This window comes from Megalops cyprinoides, chromosome 22, assembly GCF_013368585.1.
Source record: "Megalops cyprinoides isolate fMegCyp1 chromosome 22, fMegCyp1.pri, whole genome shotgun sequence".
Lineage (NCBI taxonomy): Eukaryota > Metazoa > Chordata > Actinopteri > Elopiformes > Megalopidae > Megalops > Megalops cyprinoides.
Genome location: NC_050604.1, coordinates 15,702,423 through 15,721,926, shown reverse-complemented (window position 1 = coordinate 15,721,926; position 19,504 = coordinate 15,702,423). Strand labels below are relative to the sequence as shown.

Genomic DNA, 19,504 nt, shown 5'->3' with positions numbered 1-19,504 from the left:
CATGTTCAGTTACACGTTGATTGTATCACATTCATTCAGACTTGGAAGCTGTAAAGTGACACACAGATTAATTGCAAATACCACTGCCTTTTAAGTGTCCAGCTACCGGACCATTCGCCTTTCAAAACAAAACATTCCGGCCTTGAAATCACAGCCAACACTGTGTACACAGCTAACTGATCGAAGTGACGTTTACTAAGCGTTCTGTGAAACCGCCAGGCTTTCGATTAAATGACAGTGTTATTTCCCCAACTTGAGCTGCCTATAAAATCTTTCAGAGGCGACGACAGACAGGGTATTAAAATGTCCCTCTGGTGACACCGGCTCATTCTAACAGCTGCTCACACTGTGCAAAGCAGGGCGTAATGTGTCTGGCATGGCCCTGCGTCTCACAAGGCTAGTTCTCTCTGACAGGTTCTCTGAGCCAGAGAGTGTCTAACGTGCCCGGCCTGAATTATGGGCCCACGAGAACATTACTGACATGAACGGGACTGTAAACTGCAGCCTTGGTCAGAACACCACAGTCAATTATGCCCACGGAGGAACATGGATGCACCCCCTTAAGACTTAAGTACTCCACTAAATCACTGCGTGCATGTCAATCAGAAGAACAGCGGCGAGCTGCTCCAAAGAAGGGCAGGACAGTGAATCCAGCCATTGGGGTTTTTTCCCCCCTCTATCAGGGATGTTTGTCCTGTCCCCAGTCGAGGAGAACTTCCATGTTTCACAGGGGGGCGATGGCGAATGGGAGGCCCTGGGCGGGCCCCAGAGAGGCCCCGTCAGCTCCCAGCGGCCCCTCTCTACAGGCACTGGAGGGGGCAGCCGCACAAGAGGCCGTCTGTGCCGGGGGAACAGAGGGAGAAGAACGGCCCCTCAGTCACAGGTCAGCGAGCCACCGCTCTCTGGCAGCCAATGAGAGATCATCTCTTCATCATACTCTCCCTCAAAGGGAAGCATTCAGAGTTTACTCTGGCCTCAAATATCTGCTCTCGGGGGCCAGATAATGGCTTTATTTAACAGATAAGGTGAAACTTTGAAAGCACTCGGACACACAGAGCCAGGGGGCAACAGGCCAGTGTCTGTGTAGGGCAGGCACACACACACACTCACTCCCCTTGGTCTCCACATGAAACAGCTTTTTATTGTCCTAATAGCATGTCAATGGCTATCGATCCCCCTCCCTGAAAACAATGGTGAATTGAAAAAGAAAAGTCATACCAGTCGTGGTCGACAAAGCTACCAGTATCTCAAAGCCAATAATCCTATTTGTTCATTTAATCTTCTGATAAAAGGGACTTTTGTGTCTCTGTAAAAGTTAACGAATGTCATCCACACATCGCTCGAAAGCTGCAACAGTACATTTCTTCTCTCTTCTGACCCCTTCTCTTCTTTGCGTGCCCTGAGAAACACAGTGGGGAAGAGGCTGCCCCGTCCCGAGTTCCGAGGAGCTCTGAGGAGGCGACACCCTGCCACACAGCTGCTCCTGAAGGGGTCTGTGTCGTACTAAAAGAGACATGCTAGAGAAGCTTCCGTTCCCGAACAGGTCTACATCACACTAACAGAGCCATGGTGGCGGTCTCCACTCCTGAAGGGGTCTACATCACACTAGCAGAGCCATGCTGGCGGTCTCCACTCCTGAAGGGGTCTACATCACACTAACATAGACACGCTGGGGAGGCTTGTACTCTGTGCTCCATCAGAGCCCTTTATCGCATAACTGATCAGTAATTGATCTTAATCCACGCGTGACCCACACAAGGGCTTGAGGATGCCCATCCCTGGTGTACACACGCTTATCTGAGTTTCACCTACTCACTATAACATTCTTATCAAACGCTGAAATTTATTTAAAGCACCCAGTAAGCTTTATTTGCTCAGCATCTATGGCAGCCCTGAAAGTTACGTGCCACTCTCTGTTAAACCGGCAAGACCTCCCCGGAGCACAGCGAAGCCACGTCTCCGTCACGTTACTGTGGCCCACGTCTCGGCGCCTCCGCAGCTCGACCGCTACTCTCTTTACGCTCACTTATCTCTCCTTTCGCTCGCAACAAAGCCGAGCCTCAGGAAGGAAACGGCTCCGCTGCGGCTGTTTATTCTCAGCAGATCTGCTCTCATCACGTTCTGCTTGTCTGCACCGCTTTTAATCACTGCCGTTTTACCCAGAGGCAAACAGAACGCTTCCCCTGAATCTGGATTCATAAGCACACCAACAAAAACAAGCGCAGTTTTTAGAAAGAGAGGAGGGTAGCGGGCTACACGTCAGATGCTGACAGGAGTGAGCTGATCTATTGAAAGCTGATTTGGAGGACGGTCTGAATGGCAGAGAGCCATGCGTACAGTGAGTGAGTGAGTGTGAAGCTGATGTTACTGGCAGATGCTCTAATGATGTGCATTAGCCAACAAGCCCGCGCAGATCGGTGCCCGGTGGTGGTGCACACACAGACACACACAGACACACACAGACACACACACACACACACACACACACACAGCTATGGCACACACCTCTCTCACACACAGCCTCTGCCGTAGCCGGCACTGCAGACAGGGGCTGCGCCGGACATTGAGAGGTGCAGGAGGGACCCGTCTCGGGACGCCGCTGGGGGCAGAGCGCCAGGGAGGGACGCAGGGGGAAAAGGGGGAGAGCGTCTCCGTAAATCAGAACGCTGCCGGCTCTCCATACCGCGCGGAGCGCCGGATCCCAGAGGAAATCAGGAGGGAAGCGCCGGGATGGTGCGAGGATCCGTTACCATGGAAACTGTGATAAGAGTACAGGTGTCATCCAAGGCGCTCCCGTGTCCTCCATTAGCTCAGGAAAGGGGGGGGGGGGGGGGGGTTAGCACAGAGGACTCACAAAACCAACCTCACATGCAAAGGTCAGCCCTGCTCCACATGTTAACGTCAGACGGCTGCACATTTTAAAAAGCTCTTACAATGTCTGCCTTTTATAAACCTCACCTCATCTGCCCCATCTGTAAAACACATAAGGGACACGGCACGTTTGCTGATGGTTCTGCGCGCAATATTCCGATAGCAGCAGCAGCAGAAACTGTGAGCCAGGAGAAGCATTTGTTTCCAGCCTGGAGATAAAGGCCGGCGTGTGGACCGGAGCTGAGGAGAAGCAGCCAGCCGACTGTGCTCAGCGCACAATGGCCATAAACTAATCTGTGCTGCGCAAAGGAAACCAGCTCAGAGCAGGGACCAGATAAGACACTGGAAGATTTCCCATTTGGAAGAAGGAAGAGCACGCACACAGACACACACTCACACACACATATAAAACCAGCAATACACGCAGAAACACAAGCGGAGACACTCACATCGCAACAGACACAAACATACACAAACAGCAATATACACACACACCCACAGGCAGACACACACCCACACACAAACACACACACACACACCCACAGGCAGACACACACACACACCCACACACACACACACACACACACCCACAGGCAGACACACACACACACCCACACACCCACACACACACACACCCACAGGCAGACACACACACACACCCACACACCCACACACACACACACACACACACCCACAGGCAGACACACGGACACCACAGCGATATCGCAGCGCGCAGTAGCGGCTGAGAGGCGGCCGAGAGGGACTTTGAGCGGGTGTTCCGTTGGCCGTCCTCCGCTGTAAGTGAGCTGCACCTGAGGCAGGCCGCAGGCGTTTCCACAGCAAACACAAACAGACCGGCAGGCAGGCTGACAGAAGATACAGCAGCAGCTCCGTCACCCACAGACGCCTTTATCCTGAAAACCCCGCCGCCACAGAAGGCCTTTTCCACCGCTTCCTCCTCACCGGGTGGCACGGTCTGGTGCACTTATCACAGAGAGTTCACGCTGCTAAATTACCTTCATTTACATACAGCACTGTAAATCAGATCAGCACACAATCAGCATTATTTATGCTCTTTCTGAAGTGGTCTCTCCAGAACAAAAGCTTTTTCCCCCATCATGAGCTCGAGAGCGATCTGGCTCATTCAGTTTCAAACACACGCAGGCAGCCGTAATGGCAGCAGGTACATTAGAGTCTGAACATGCTCTGAGGTCAGCACACCAGCAAAAGGTGAGATTCCATCAGCTGAAATGCAAACCACCACACAGAGCTCCCACAGCACACACACACGCGCACACACACACACACACACACACACAGCTAAGGCAGGTGACTGCACACCAGCATGCTGATCTCCTATAACACACACACACACACACACACACACACACACACACACACACAGAGCTAAGGCAAGTGAGTGCACACCAGCACCCTAACCTCCTACAGTGTACGCAAGCGCGCACACATACACACACACACAAACACACACACACACACACACACACAAACACACACACACAAACAAACACACAAACACACAAACACACACACATATACAGGAACACACACATACATACACGCGCACGCACACACACACACACACACACACACAGAGCTAAAGCAGGTGAGTGCAAACCCCAACACCGAGCAACTACAGCACACACACACAGCTATGGCACACACCTCTCTCACACACAGCTATGGCACACACCTCTCTCACACACAGCTATGGCGTGGGAGTATAAACCAGGTTCCGCCTGGTCTCCTTCCTGCTACCTGCGTGAGGGAACATCAGAAACGGGCCCTTGCAGGCGGAGTCCGCGCCGCGCCGCGTGCGATCTGCGGAGGGCCCGATCCGCCGCCGGCGCAGCCCGAGGGGAAATTAGGAGCGCGCCTCTCCATCGCAGCCGGCGTTATCTCCGAAAGCGCAGAGCTCCGCTTTCAAGTCAGGGGAGCGGGGTGCCAGCGAAAGGCAAGCTGCAGACACAATGAGCCAGAGACCGCAGTAGCACATGCATAAAGCCTGCACGCTCTCCAGACAGGCGGCACAATCGCTCCCATTTAAAACGAGCAAATGAGCCACGGCAGGGAAAAGGAGCAGAACTCCGCCGCAAGGAAACCGCAATCGCGTCCAACGCATTGTGCAGGCTCGACGGCCCACAGCTACCGAGGCAAGCAGAATCCAGCGGATGTGAACTCTGCTGTATGATGGAGGAGGGGAGGTGGATGTGAGCTCTGCTGTATGGTGGAGGAGAGGATGGATGCGAGTTCTGCTGCATTTATATTCAAACAAACAGGAAGCACTGGCAGCTAAGGGAAGTAGGGCTAGGGCGGCAAAACTTCAGAGTTCACTGATTGGCTAAGCCGACAGGTGTTGGTAACACATTTCACACACAAACGCACACATCGTACAAACAGCAGTGATCGACCTGCTCCATTCACGCAGCACCATGGCTCGCTCACAGCTGGGAGGTCGTGTGGAGGCCTCTTTCAGACAGGCTCTCTCCAGCCTGCTGACGGAGCCCTTCGCACTGAAGCCGAGGCGTCTCCAACAGCGGGGGCGGAGCTGTGGGTGTGAGGATCGGCGCGCGCTGCCTCTATCACTCCGAACTCGCCCCTCCACCGCGGGCTGATAAGAGCCCGCGCCCCCGCGGAGGGGCCCGGGTGCCCCCCGACCTCTCTGCAAGGCGACAGACGGGGCGTCCCGAGCAGGGACCGGCCTGAGAGAGGAGCGCCGAAACACCGCTGCCACCGCCTGCATTCTGATGAGCGGTGAATAATTCAGCGTCCGGGGGGAGAGCCGTGCGGGCTAATTCACTGCAGTCTGAATGACTTTCAAAGCAGCCGCTCGTTTGGGGATTCCTTATGAAAGAAAATCTGCCACAAAAGCCATTCTGTGGAAAAAGGCCACCCTCTGAACTCAAATTTCCAACTGCAGTATCTGCAGGAACGCCGGTGCTGAAACTATACGCTATACACAACTATACACATTAACCAAGAGATCAATTGCTGTAGTACTTTCAGACATTTTATTTTAAATGTTACCTTTAATAAAAAACACTACATACACTTCAATAACTTGATTTAACTGTACAAGCTGAGACACATCACTGCTATAAGAGGTAGCTACAACCATTCAACATGAAAGAGACAGCACAATATCCAACAGGTTAAAAGACAGAAAGCTCTGATGGAACGTTCCTTTAACAGCATCATGCCTTTATGAAAAGATTATTAGAAGCTTTAAAATGATCCATCCTCTGAGCTCAACCTGTCAGAAGACAGCAGCTTGTCCACACCCAATCAAGGAACACCTCTCGTCATAGCAATGCTGAGCAGTTGCAGCTGCTGCACAAGAGGACCATGGGAAGTATAGTCCCGTGGACACAACCTCGTCAGCTAGCGGACGGCTCCATTCACAAAGAGAGCGTTTCCCCTCTGCTGGGGGGCCCCTGGCCGCAGGCCTGTCCTCTCCTGCGGCAGACTCAGAGCCCATTGTGTTTGGGCAGAAGGTGGAAAAGAGAAGAGGCCAGCCAGGCTGAGATGGACACAGGACCAGCGGATAGCCTGGTGAACACAGAGGCGGCCCTCTCACACAGAGCCCCACTGTTTCAGCCTATTGAGACTGACTGCGCCGCTCTCATGGAGGTAATCCCTTTTAGATAAGTTCGCAGAAAGCCAGGCAGCCCCAGTCAATAGAACTGACCATTAGTTAAGACAGGATTTCTGTGGTCGGGGTGGTGTGGGAGGGAGTATCGGTTCTATTCACCCAGTGATTCCATGCAAGTGATCCACCGTTACAAAAGCTACACTGGCTGCACGGGTGTTCTTAAGCACGTCTCAGGAACCTCCCCCCACAACACCCCCACCCAAAAAAGAAAGTGGTTAATTCACAGAGGCCACATTTGCGAAGGAAAATAATGAATAAATAATCTGGGCTCACTTTGATGTTAGAGTGCCAAGCAGCAGTTTCCTTGACAAAAAGCAGGGCAATGGTGAAAACACTGCCTTTATTTTGGAGTCCCTGAGGACGTCAGAGTGATTGGCAATAAAGAGAAGATCCAAAGAAACCCATTTCTCTGTTTGTTTAGCCTCATTGTTTTTCCTGGGTATGGGGATGCATTTCGCCTGCTGCTGGAATGCATGTCACTCTGGGGAAGGCTGTACCTCCAGGAATTATAATTACACTCTCTGCAATATTAAAAAAAGCGGCAGCTCAGCACACATAAAAAAAAACCATGGGAAAATTAAAGGAACAAATAACCCATTGTAGCGTACTTTAAATGTGGGGTTTGCACGGCGGTGCCGGTTCCAGCCGTCTACCGCAAAGCGTTTTTGTGTGCGCGATGGAAATGTAGGGTTATGCTGTCAGCGTCTCAGATCTGTGTTCACTTGCGAGCGCATCAGAGGAGCTACAAGTTTCTGGGTAGCTAAACAGCCTTGTTTCAGCCGGTCAGAGCTGTTGTGGTTACATGGTGTGGCTTTGGTGAAGGATTCTGGATGTGTGGCAGTGAAATACCGCCACTTAGGGAGAACACTTGAGTTCAATTCCAACACAACTGCTCGCTGATGGAAAATTAGCCTGTGCACAATAACGACTTCAATTGCTGCCAAGAAAAACAATGTAGATGATGACAGCAGATCAAATGTGGAGCCCAGCATTTTAGGAAACATAAATTGCAAATATTAGCGTTTGGCCTGTATCTTGATTCTAATACGTTACGCTGTAGGGCCTACTGTCTGGCCAATACTGAACCGAGAAGCTAAGCATTTAAAAAGCTGAGAGCGCTGCATTAAAAAACATTTAAATGGTCTTTTTGTCCTAGAGATTAAAGGTTTACAGTATTTAACAAACTTAGCGGAAATACGCATAAAATTAGCTTCTTGTTCCCGTTCCTGTGATTAGCCACATAACAGCTCAGAGCAATGCTGTGACCGAGTAAGAGGAAGGGGGAACACCATCAGTCGCTACTGAGAGCACAGTACGCTTCTCTCCTACTTGCATAAGCAGGGCCAGACATCTATGTTTAAGGGAAAATATTTAAAAAATAAAAAATAAAAAAGCTTTGTAAACCCTGCTGGGTGGATTCCAGCCCCCAGCCCCCTTAAGCGTGCAGACCTGGATGTATGTGCTGGCAGGCCACATCAAAGCCGCTGTCTCTGAACCAGCGCGAGTGCTCCCCGCTCAGCCCCGCGCGGCGGAGCGCTGAATTATTCAGACGCCCCCTCTCTCCGCTCAGAACGCGCAGGCGGGAGAGGCACGAGGCCATCTGCAACGGGATACGGCGGCGGGTGGGGGGTGGGGAGCCGGGGTGGCGTGAGGTTGGCTGGTGTTCACTGACCAAAAACACATAAATAAAAGCGCTGGATAAAAATCAGAGGCACTGCTTCCAAAAGGAGTGCCGTTCGGCAGGCTTTCCCTGCCCCGGCCCCTAGCAGAACCTGCCGCTCGAGCCTCCGTTCTGAACTCAGAATGTGAGGCCAGCAGGCTGACACCCACAATCCCCTGTGGCCCGCAAGGTGCCCCCTTTGCATCTGAAGCCAGCTGTTACCCCCGTGCCTCTGTCCGCTTCTGGGAAGTCTGTGAGGTTGGAGGGGGGAGAGAGGCCCTCGCCATTCCCCACCCCCCGCCGCACACCTGGAGATCTCTGGATCGGGTGCGCTCAGGCGGAAGTCTTCCCTCTTCCCTTTTATCTGACAGGCGCTGTGTTTTGGCAACGCGCGCTTCAAAGGCAGGAGGGAGCGCCATCAGCGGCCGAGCCATGCTTTTCGGGGAGAGTTCAGGGGTCAGCGCTGAAACAGCCCCCCCACCCCCCCCAAACTGGAGAAAACAGACGCGCAGGTGCAGGTAGCACTAATCAGCGAGCACGTTTCTCCCTCACCGTGGGGCTATTTCAGAAAGTGCGATGCCAAAACGGAGAGCCTTCGACATCCATGATGAAAGCTAAAGCTCCCTCAAGCCCATCTGTTCAGCGAGCTCTCGCTGAAGACCCCGCCCCTGGTCGTCCTCTGCGGGAGAAGACCCCGAGCTCCTCTGTGGCCGGCGTGGGAACGACGCGTAATGGAAAGTGACACAGAGATAAAACAGACAGAAGACTTAAAAAGAGCAAAGCAAAGTGAGACGCAAGACAGCATCGCATACGCGGAGACAAACGCCAACCGAACCCCTCAGGCTGTCAGAGAGGAGGAGAACTTTCTTTGAAGAGCTCTGTGACCCTTTAGAGGCTAGCAGCAGTTTTCTTTCATACAGCGCCCGGTGCAGGAGCTCGTTTTTCTCTCGACTCCGATTTTCAGCGTTTCCCTGTGAGAGTGAGAGGTTTCCAGCGGCTCCCTCCAGAGCTGATCTCCCCGGGTGAGCCATCCGGCAGCAATGCGCCGCGGCCTCATGCGTCTGGCACCGCGGCTGCTGGCTGGCCGATCCCACAAACTCCAGCAGGCCCTTTAGTGTGGCTCCAAACACAACAAACCGTACAGCTCCCAGGGCGAGGCACTGCGAGGTGGGGAGCTAAGCTGCACTGCAGATTGCTGTTTGCGAGCACGAATTCCTACTGCGCAGAAAAGAAGGACAGAATCTGGCAGGGTGAGAAAGAGGAGCGAGAAAGGTTTACAAAAATCGCTCCAATCAGCGCTAATATTTTCTTTTTGGAGGTGTTCAGGCGAGGTGTTCCTCCCACCGTCTCTAATGGAGGTTACCCCAGGGAGACTCAGGAGTCTCCTGATCACTCAGTAGTCATCCCGCCACTCCCCGACAGCGCTCTCCCTCCCTGTTCCCCTGGGAGATGACACATCCTCCTATAATGGAAAATACTGCTGACATCTCCAAATCTCCAATGATCTTCAGCCCTTTGCACAGACGAAACAGACAAAGGGGAATCGCGACTGCTGATGTGAAGAAGCCAATATGCGCAGATCCTTCAGAACAAAACTGACATATTCTTATCATTTGGTCCTATCGAAGAAAACAACCACAACAGCCAAGCTGACCTCAGCACAAAAGCGTGAGCTACAAAACAAAGGAAACCTACTGCATGAACCAATACAACATCAGCATAAGGAGCAAAGCACACATTTAATCCAGTCTTCAACAGCCATGTGCTATTTTCACACAGGAAATAAAGCTGCCGCCATGTCATTGTTGATTTTACACCAACAACCCAATGGCTTTTATGTCTTTTTCCCTCATTGTACTGCCAGAGTCAGGTCTGTTTTCCCAGATACTGCTCCGCCAAGACTTCCCACCATATTTACAGTCCAGCTGAGAGAGACTCAGCTTTTTAACACGAGCCGCCATAACAGGAGATGGAGGAGATGTTTCAGGTGTTGTTGGTCAATACTGCATGAAGAGCAACTAGAAATGTTGCTATTGAAAGACTGTCAGACAGGCAATGTAGATGTGTACAATGGTTACAGTTAAACAGCTACATAAGCTTCGCATTTAGCATCAGTAGCAATTCACTACTTGCACCACTGATAAGGATCAATGGAAAATATATCCATCCGAAGCTAGCTGGCCAATACAGGATTTGCAAAACAAAAGCTTGAGAACCCTGTGACCTATAATTCGCTTATCCCTGCTAAGGCAATGACATGTATGGTTCCTTCTATTCAAATTCCTGTAAGTAGTACTATAGCCCAGATATTACAATGGAATATCAAGCAAGCCTGGCCAACCTAGCTAAACTATATTCCAGCAGAGTTCAGCTCCGTTTGGTTCCTTCAGTGGAAAAGGGTTATCAGTGACTGACAGCAGGAACTCACACCTGCAGACAGATCTGCCACCGTCACCCATCCACTAAACAGACAGCAGCCTATCAACGAAAGTCTGTCAGGCGCAGGTGAAAGCAGACGAACCGCCTACCGTTCAGACGCGTACGGCGCCGCGCCTCAAGGATCGAGTCACTTCACTCACCACTTCAAGCGCTGGAATAATGCTAACAATCAGAGCGGCCCGCGATCACTTCAGCTGAAGGAGTCACTTCCACTCCCACAGCGCGGCACCCACGCCGGCACCGTCCCCCCTTTACATCCACTCAATGGCCTCTCCTCAGAAATGAGCGTCTCCGACCATTAAATGATCAGACGGAGAGGAATCGGGGAGGAAGTGGAACGGCACTCATCTGCACATGCTCTTCTGTTCGGCTGCCCCGTTCCCTTTCTTTCGCCGCACAATGCGGTGGCAGCTCCCGCACTGTTTCTCTTCTCGCTGAAAGAGACGAGGAGCACTTCAGCCCGCGCGTCCCTTTCACCGGCGGCTCGGGCCTTCTCCGAGGCTACAGAAGGCAGGAAGCCATCCGGAGCTCATTCAGAGAGACACCACACAAGCCCCTGCGTGCCAGGATAGCATGGCAAGCAGAAGGTGGAAGGGAGGAAGGGAGGGAGAGACAGAGAGAGGGTGGCGGAGGTGTCCTGAACGCGCAGAGAGGAGCGAGGAAGGGGGACCCCCCGCAGGGGCCGGAGAGCGGGAACCGGCGGGCCACCCGACGTTCGCTCTCCCTCGTTCCCTTCCCGTTTTCCCCTTTCGCTCCCCTTCACCCCGCTCCTGTCCTTCATTTATCAGCCGCTTCCTCTGACAGCCCCTTCCCCTCGCTCGGCCTTCCCGGGGACGACTGGCACAATGGCGCCTTCTCTCCGAGTCGAGGGCCAGCGCGTGCGGGTGTCGGCCGATGATAAATGGACGGGAGACATGAGGGTCTTGAGATTCTCCCGCTGGCGGTGGAGAGCGCACTCAAAGGCAAACAGAACGGAATGACTGCACAGCACAGTCCAACACACACAAAAACTACATGCAAAACTATTTACCTACAGCCTGTTTCTTACGCTTCAGTGTTTCTCTGTTTACAAAGTGAGCCCACAGAGTATTCAACAGAAGATTTATAACATGCAAGGAACAAACAGAGCAGCCTGAGTCAGAGACAAAAGGAAGCAGGCACAGACGCATGTGGCCAAGTGCTATGCTGAAATACCCTACACAACATTAAACCAAGCTTATTGCCGACATGACTTCTCTCTCAATATTTAATAATGTGCAGCAATATGATTCCTCCCTCCTAAACATTCAACCTTGTGCAATGCTAAGGTTCCTCCCTACGCAACATGTAACTTAACATTGTAATGCCAAAATTCCTTCCCCACAACATTCACCTGTGTGCAGCACTGAAAACTGTTCCACTACAACACTTCCTCTCAACAAAACCACATATTCTTTGATTATTCAATGCCTTACATTTAAAAATAGCATTAGACAACATCAAAACACACACAAATACTAATCTACTGAAAGAATCTTTTGCACAACACATTAGATAGTTGTGAAACACTCAGTGTACATGGTGAAGAAACAGCAGAAGTTGCTCAGGAATTTATTCTTAATGGGGACAATATACTGACCTTCTGACACACTTTCTACATAGCAGTGTACTCTGCTAATATCCAACCCAACGGTGGGACCAGTAGTTCTTTTCTTTATAAAATATTACTCAATCCTCACAGCTAGTTTCAAACGTTGTGAAAGGCCAACAGTGATAAATACAGAATTCAAAGTCTGTGGCTAGTATGCATGAATGGACAGCGCACTAACACCCGAGGGAAAATGATCAACAATATTTTGAAAATACTCATTACGCGCGTGGCTCATGCAACTGTAATTGCTGCCTCCAGTGGTTAAAATTGCATTATGCGTGATGATTAAAGATACTGACTTTTTAACAAACAGCGAATTACAGCTTCACAACATACATCGCACTAATATTTAAATACGATGATTTTGCAAGTGCAAGGGTTTAACAAATAACTTCTGTGAGCTCGTCAAAGGTTATAACAAAGCAACCACAAAACTCCACTGCTTCGTTTAGATGTTAGGGCCATTTAAAAAATTAAATCCAAAGTTCAACCCTAGTGCATCCTTCATGGCAAATAAAATCTCCAAAAAATGATCACAGCACATGAACGCCACGTTACTCGCAAACGCTTACACATAGCACAATTTCTCTATAGTTTTGTTGGACTACTTGTAAAATAGTAAACTCCATGGGCGTGTTTGCTCTAATTTAGACAAAAGCTTATCTAGAGACACTATGGAACTCCTGAAGTTAGCCACATAGCTTTCTAGGTAGCTAACGTCGTTTTAGAAAGTTAACTACATTCTAGGTAAGTGAAGCCAGCGCTCTCACATGTTCACCAGCTCAGACAGGAGATTAGTAACGTTCCCCGGGTATCTAGTTGCCTAGTTAACAACTACCGTAGAGGTATGAAATTGTACGTGAATTTTTGGTATTCAGTGGTAATTCACCGGAGTCTCACACCCAATCAGTATTGTATTACAACGACAGAAAGGATCAAACAGCCGAAAAGTTCACGACTAGCTCGTCAGCTGACGTTAAAGGAAATCCAAAAGTTTGCAACGCTGGTAACGTTTCATGCGTGGTGGTAGTCAGTCAGCTAACGTAGCTACCAACAGCGTGTTGTGCAGCCGCTGATCGAAACGCTGTTAAAGAAAACTCGCTACCAAGCTACTAACACCAAGCGCTACCTTGCCCGCTACGTGCGCTGAATATCAAATGAGGACTTTTGTACTGTGCAACACAAGACACCCTATTATCACCCAGAGTAAGATACGCATTGATGAGCGGCTGCCGCTTAGCAAGCTAGCCGGCTAGGTAACTTGGAGTGCGAGTGGGAAGCTAGCTAGCAATGTCCCCATGAAGCACCGAAACTAAACCCAGCAAAGCAAACTATCGAACCGATGGTGGAGATAATCACCTTTAGCAAGCTAGCTGAGCAGCAACATGTTTCAGTTTAAAGTACACCCGTGACAAAAACGCGGGAGAGATTTCCCGAGCTAACCGGCAAGCTAGCTAGCTGGTGCTGATCCGAGTGATTTGTGAAATGCATTTTAACCACGCAAGCTAGCTTGTCTCCTCTGCCCTACATTGACCCTTTGGAACAAAAAAGCATCAATGAACCATCCGTCTCCTTTGCCATCGCTCGTTAACTTACAGTTTTTAGTAACCTGGTCTAGCAGGCGGATCGGTCAATGCAGTTCAGTGCGAAGCTTCCAACTAGCCCGGCTACCCATTGGCATCGCTTATGCCTGGCCTTTTCTTCAGTGATCTTCTTAGCTAAGCTACGATCATAAGCTTCCGACCAAAACGACAAGTGTATTAACGTTAGCAAACGGTAGCTACTGGTGTACCTCATTCAGAGACGCGCAGAACAGGGGTCCACTGACCGGGGCCTCTTTTTTCCTTTTTTGAATTTCCAGAACCGTGAAGGCTTCCCTTTGGATGGAGCGACCGACCCGGTTTTCCGCCGCTACGGGTCCCCCTCCGCTTCTTTTTTTCCCCAGCGCTAGCTGCTAGCAAACGAGGTTGCCCTACCTGGGTTGCTAGATAGCTTTCCAGTTAGATAGCTCTTTAGCAGACTAGCTACATAGACTGTACACTCTCTTCTTGATTTCTTAACTCCGCTGTTAATTAAAGGTTTCGGGGGATCTTCCGCCTCTTCGTCCACGGAGGACGAATCCTACGGCGGGACGCTGTGGATCTCGGTCCGCTGATAGCTGACGGGTAGTCGGCAGGAAATAAGACACAGCGCTCGATACTCTCCGCTCTCCTCAGCGCACCGACACAGTCCGAGTCGCGGAGCGATGATGTCAGCCGCGGAGCTTCAGATAGCAACCGCTGCTCTTCTCCCCCTGGCGCCTGAATGTGACATCAGTTTTGTACAATTTCCAGGATTTATAATTATTATAATATTATTAACTGTTATTGATTACCGGGGTATATTTAGCAGTTTTTCCATCTATTATCATTTGTGTATTATTATTATTATTGTTGTTGTTGTTGTTGTGTCAAGTGCTGGGTGACAAGTTACAGCATTTTTTACTGATGATTGTACCAACACACTGTGGCTACTGATGAACTGTGAGAACAACATTACCTTATATGAGGCAGCTGTGCCAATGACTGCCCAGTAACCTGGTACCAGGGGCTCGAAACTGATGCAATCTGTGATGGAAAGCCGGCTGAGACAGACATGGAGAGGCGAGATATGGGCATGGTTTGGGAGGTTACATACCAGCCAAGCAGCATTTTGATCGTGTTGAAGTCATTTAGTGGTATAGTCTAGGAGCTTAGCCAACAGTGAGCTTCAGTGGTGCAGGTGAAAAAGGAAGCTAGCATGACCAGGTACTGAGAAACAAATTGATTCTTACTATGTTGTTGAGGTAGAAACTGCCACACTGGGTGACCAAACTGAGGTTCTCTGTGGTATGGGAAGGCAAAAGTGTATAACCAGTTATGGTACTGGAGGGTTCAGGGACTGGTCACTATGACAAGTTTGAGAGGAACTGATTTTAAGAGGATGGTTTCACAATCAGGTAGAGATATACAAGTGCTGTGTTGGGCACTGTGCAAAGAGACCTGAAGGTGAGTGAGTCAGAGAGAGGAAAGCAGAGAATGATTTGAGTTCCATCAGCATAATAATTGTAGGAAAATCTGGGGAGAAAATTGGCAGAAACAAGTTGATGGGGTGTGAACAAAATATTGATCCCTGCAGAACTCAATTCAATTCAGAATGCTGATGTTAAATCATATATAGACATTGTAATTTACATTTTGATTAAAAAATATATGTATACCTGATACCATTCTCATTTCTTGGAATAATCACTTTTATGGTCACTGAAGCAAACACCCAATTTCTGCCTTACAGAGTTCATGCTCATCCATCTTCGGCTGTGTTTGCCAGCTGTGTATGTGTATACACTCACACCTAAACTGGGCTCAAAACACAAACCGTATTAATGACATATTCAAAACTTGCTTTTGACAGTAGAAACCTAAACTGGTTCAGATACCACAGTTAGTACGTACAGCAGCATTTTCAGGAGGAAAGGAGTATGAAAAACGTGAGTTTACAGTGGTGCCTTGGTCAAATCAGGACACCTTCACCTTGGTGTTGTAAGAGGAGAGAATCTTTTCATGAAACAACAACCACCTTTTTGTGCTTCATTATAGTATTTCTTCAAAGTGCTGCATGTCTGAAGCACAGACAGGTATGAGAGGTTGATGGGTCCCACAGGGCAAATTATGGAACTCATACAGAACCTACCCTACTTTAAACAATTTGCCCAGCGAAGCTCACACTGCAGCACCTCATCTGTTTATAATGCTGGTTATTCCACTGAAACAATTCAGACCGAATGCCTTTCTTAAGGGTCCCACAGAGGTGCCCCGCCTGGGATTCGAATGTTTTTCCTATCCTCAGGTGCTGTCTGTGTTTACAGACAATGCTGTCTGCCGCTCAGCCTTTTCTCCCCGCATCTCCATGCTGTGTATCTCTCCCCGCCAGAGGGAGAAACCGAAGGCCCGCGCTATCGCTAAGCAGCGAAGAATGGGATTCCAAGAAGTGTGGAATTGACACTGGCGCTGGGCCAGGAAAGCGCCGGAGACTGCTCTGCGCTTCAGAGGCAGCCGGAGCTGTTTAGAGAGACGCGAACCGACTGAGAATCCACCTCTCAAGCCGAGGACACCTTGTGTGAAAAGGAAGAAGGAGAAGGAATTATATCTGATTATTGCATCTTAAGCAGACAATGTCTGTTTGGTCAAATACAGTAAAATCACAATGTCAGTGTACATGATCATAATGATAAGTATAATGTATGGGTAAAACAAGGAGGGTGAATACTCTTTCTTCCAAGAAAGGACCAACGTGTGTGCAACGTCTCCTTTTTGTCTTCAGCATTAACTGTAGGTCTTCACCTCTTTCAATTAGGGAATATAATTACATCCAACTTTTTCACTACTGGCAACACAGCAGACGGTAGGGATCACAACTTTGCAGGTTTGAATCCAGTGAGGGGTACATTTGGTATTCCCTTGACCTAATAACAACGGCGCAGTTATCAAAAATACTTTTTGCAGTGTTTTACATCAGCCAAAGTATCACATAATTGACTGATATTAATTCATTTTACCAGCAGGACCAGTAAGTGTGCTTTTTATTTCTAGACAGCTCATCTGGGTGCAGGTTTCATCTGGGTGTAGGTTGTGGTATTTCCCTCTCACGGGTATCATGTGTACCGCATTCCAGTCAGTTATTGGGCATTACCAGGAGCGCAACAGATGTGGCAGCTCCAGCAACACAGCCCTTTGCCCGACACCTGGCACAACACAATGAGACCCCAGCAGGCAGTCAGTCCCACAGCCCGTTGCATTCAGTATGAATCTTTAGGTGGATGTGAGTGACGAGAGGAATATTGAGTGCTCAATGATAGCTGTTGCGAAGTAAAGAAACTGTATGCATGTGCTGATAGATTTGCGGTCAGTCAAACCGGAACGTGCCACATGATAGAAAACTTAGTTACAGTAGTAATCTGGCAATGAGAATGAATCGTTATTTTCATTTGTCTGTCTGATGATAAGAAGTCTTCAGTTACTCCAAAGAGGGGAAATCCACAACTAGATTGCAGGACACAGAGCTGGATACAGTACTTAATCGTGCAGGGTTTAATTAGCACAAGAAATTTGCTCACATAGCTCCACACATAACTGAGATTAGTGCAGCTAAGGCAGCCAGACCAGACAACGGCCAGGGGAGGCAGGAGTGTGTGTGTGAGTGAGTGAGTGTGTGTGTATGCGAGTGAGTGTGTGTGTGTATGTGTGTGTGTGCGTGTGTGTGTGTGTGTGTGTGTGTGTGTGTGGGGGGGGGGGGGGTTTACACCCAAATGCCTTCCATCTGTTTCTCTGTCTCACAGCGCTGGGGTTATTTAGATGAGCTTTGCTGTACAGACATTCACTGGTAACCGCCCTACGTATTCTCACTGTATACTTTGCAGCAATGTTTGAGTCCACTAAAAGCAACCAGAATAGGCAGAATTCCACCCAGATTGCTCCTGGAGACAAAGCCCAAATGTTCTGGCTGTTGAAAAATTCATAATTGCATGTTTTGTTTCAGCCCCTTACTGTTTATAGTCTGATGGAAACCCAGCCTCTGCTTGGGCTGCCCTTCTGACCCTCGAATTAGAGGCTGTCTGTCAGCCATCCTGAGGGGCTGTTTCTTACTCCTTGATGGATGAAGCAGGGCATGGCATTGCAGAGCTTTAATACAAACACATCTAAAAAAAAATGTTTTAGCTGAAAGTGAGAGCGAACAAAAGTGGAGAAAGACAGGAAATTCAAATAATAGTGCTGTACCTCTTTACTTGACCCGAGTTCTGACACGGTCTTCCTACTCACGCTGGCATGGTATTGTCTGAGGGTTCCCTTCACAAGGCACGGATACACCGCTGGGCAGAACAGTAGGCTGATGAAGATTCAAACCTTCTCTAACAGCCTAATAAATCTTTCCTAACACCTCCCCTCAGGCAACCTCACTCTGCCGCTCCTGTGACAGAGCTCCGCCTCCCATTGTGACCTCACTGCACATGTACACGGCTGCCGTGGCTACGCCTCTGCTCCCTGTACAGACAGATCCAGAGCGGAAGACAACACTTCAGACAAAGAAAGCAGAACACCCTGCTCTCCCCAGGCTGATACAGGCATACTGGTCTCTCTCTGGTAGGCCTCACCCTCCCTGGAAAAGACCAGCACAAACAGATTTTCTATTAGACAGCGGTGGCTATGCTGTGGTTTGCTGGGGCAGCAGCGTGAGGACAATTGATGTCAACAGAATCAACAAGCTCCGAAGGAGGGCTGGTGCCATCCTGGAAGCAGGGCTGGCTTCTTCTCTCCAAAGGAGCACCTTCAGTAAGAGACTCATCCCTCCAAAGTGCTCCACAGAGCATCACAGGAGATCATTTCTACCAGCAGTGATAAAACTGTTTAACTCCTCCCCTTTCTGCTGTGGGGAGATCACCATAGTGATCCCCACAGTGCAATAACTCATGTGCAACTTAAGAATGAAAGCCCTTGTGCAATATATTTATGTGCAATGTGTGCAAGAAGCTCACTTACGGAAATTACTGAAATTCTGCAACTTGTTACTTTAATGGTGCAGTCGCACTATTTATTGTCCTATTGTTTTATGATTTTTTATGGTGTGTACCTCCCAAGTGCTTCACTGTTGGCAGTGCAATTTCCTTTTTCCATCACTAAATTACTGTCTATCTATCTATCTAAACAAAAAGGCCATACCAACAGCCATGTCAGATCCCTACAGCACCCAGACAGAGGGGATGCTGCTTTTTCTTCAGCAGACAGTGATTACCCTAGTCCCTTATGCACTAGTGCAACAAAGTGTTCTAAACTGTTGGGTCATATAACAGCAGTGCAGATGTTCACTCTGTTGTGGTAAGAACATTACATGAATCAATTAATCACCTGAAAAAAGTAACGCCACCTGCCACACTTCTGACAGTGAAGGGGTTTCATGAGGCCTTGATCAGGCAGTTTATCGCGGCACAGATCAGGCACCCACACAGGTGCTTGCGTCCGTGTGACGCTGTGTCAGATGTGAGGTACCCCCGTCGGAGTTGCTTCCGGGGAGCTCGTTAGGAACACTCATTCACTGCGGTCCTTACACCTCACCCCCCGACCCCCCGACCCCCTGACTCAGCCTCTGCTCTGACACACCTGCGTGCACAGCCGCCAGCGCAGCCCTCGCCCTCGCCCTCGCAGATGGCCTAGATTAG

General features: G+C 49.6%; 1 long non-coding RNA gene across 1 annotated transcript in view; it reads right to left on the bottom strand.

Annotated features, from left to right (window-relative positions):
• Window positions 1-14,504, bottom strand: part of LOC118769714 — a 52,040-nt gene extending 37,536 nt beyond the window's left edge. The window contains exon 1 of the long non-coding RNA XR_005004514.1: window positions 14,066-14,504. This is a non-coding gene — a long non-coding RNA (uncharacterized LOC118769714). The remainder of the gene's footprint in view (window positions 1-14,065) is intronic.
• Between the last annotated feature and the right edge of the window lie 5,000 nt (window positions 14,505-19,504).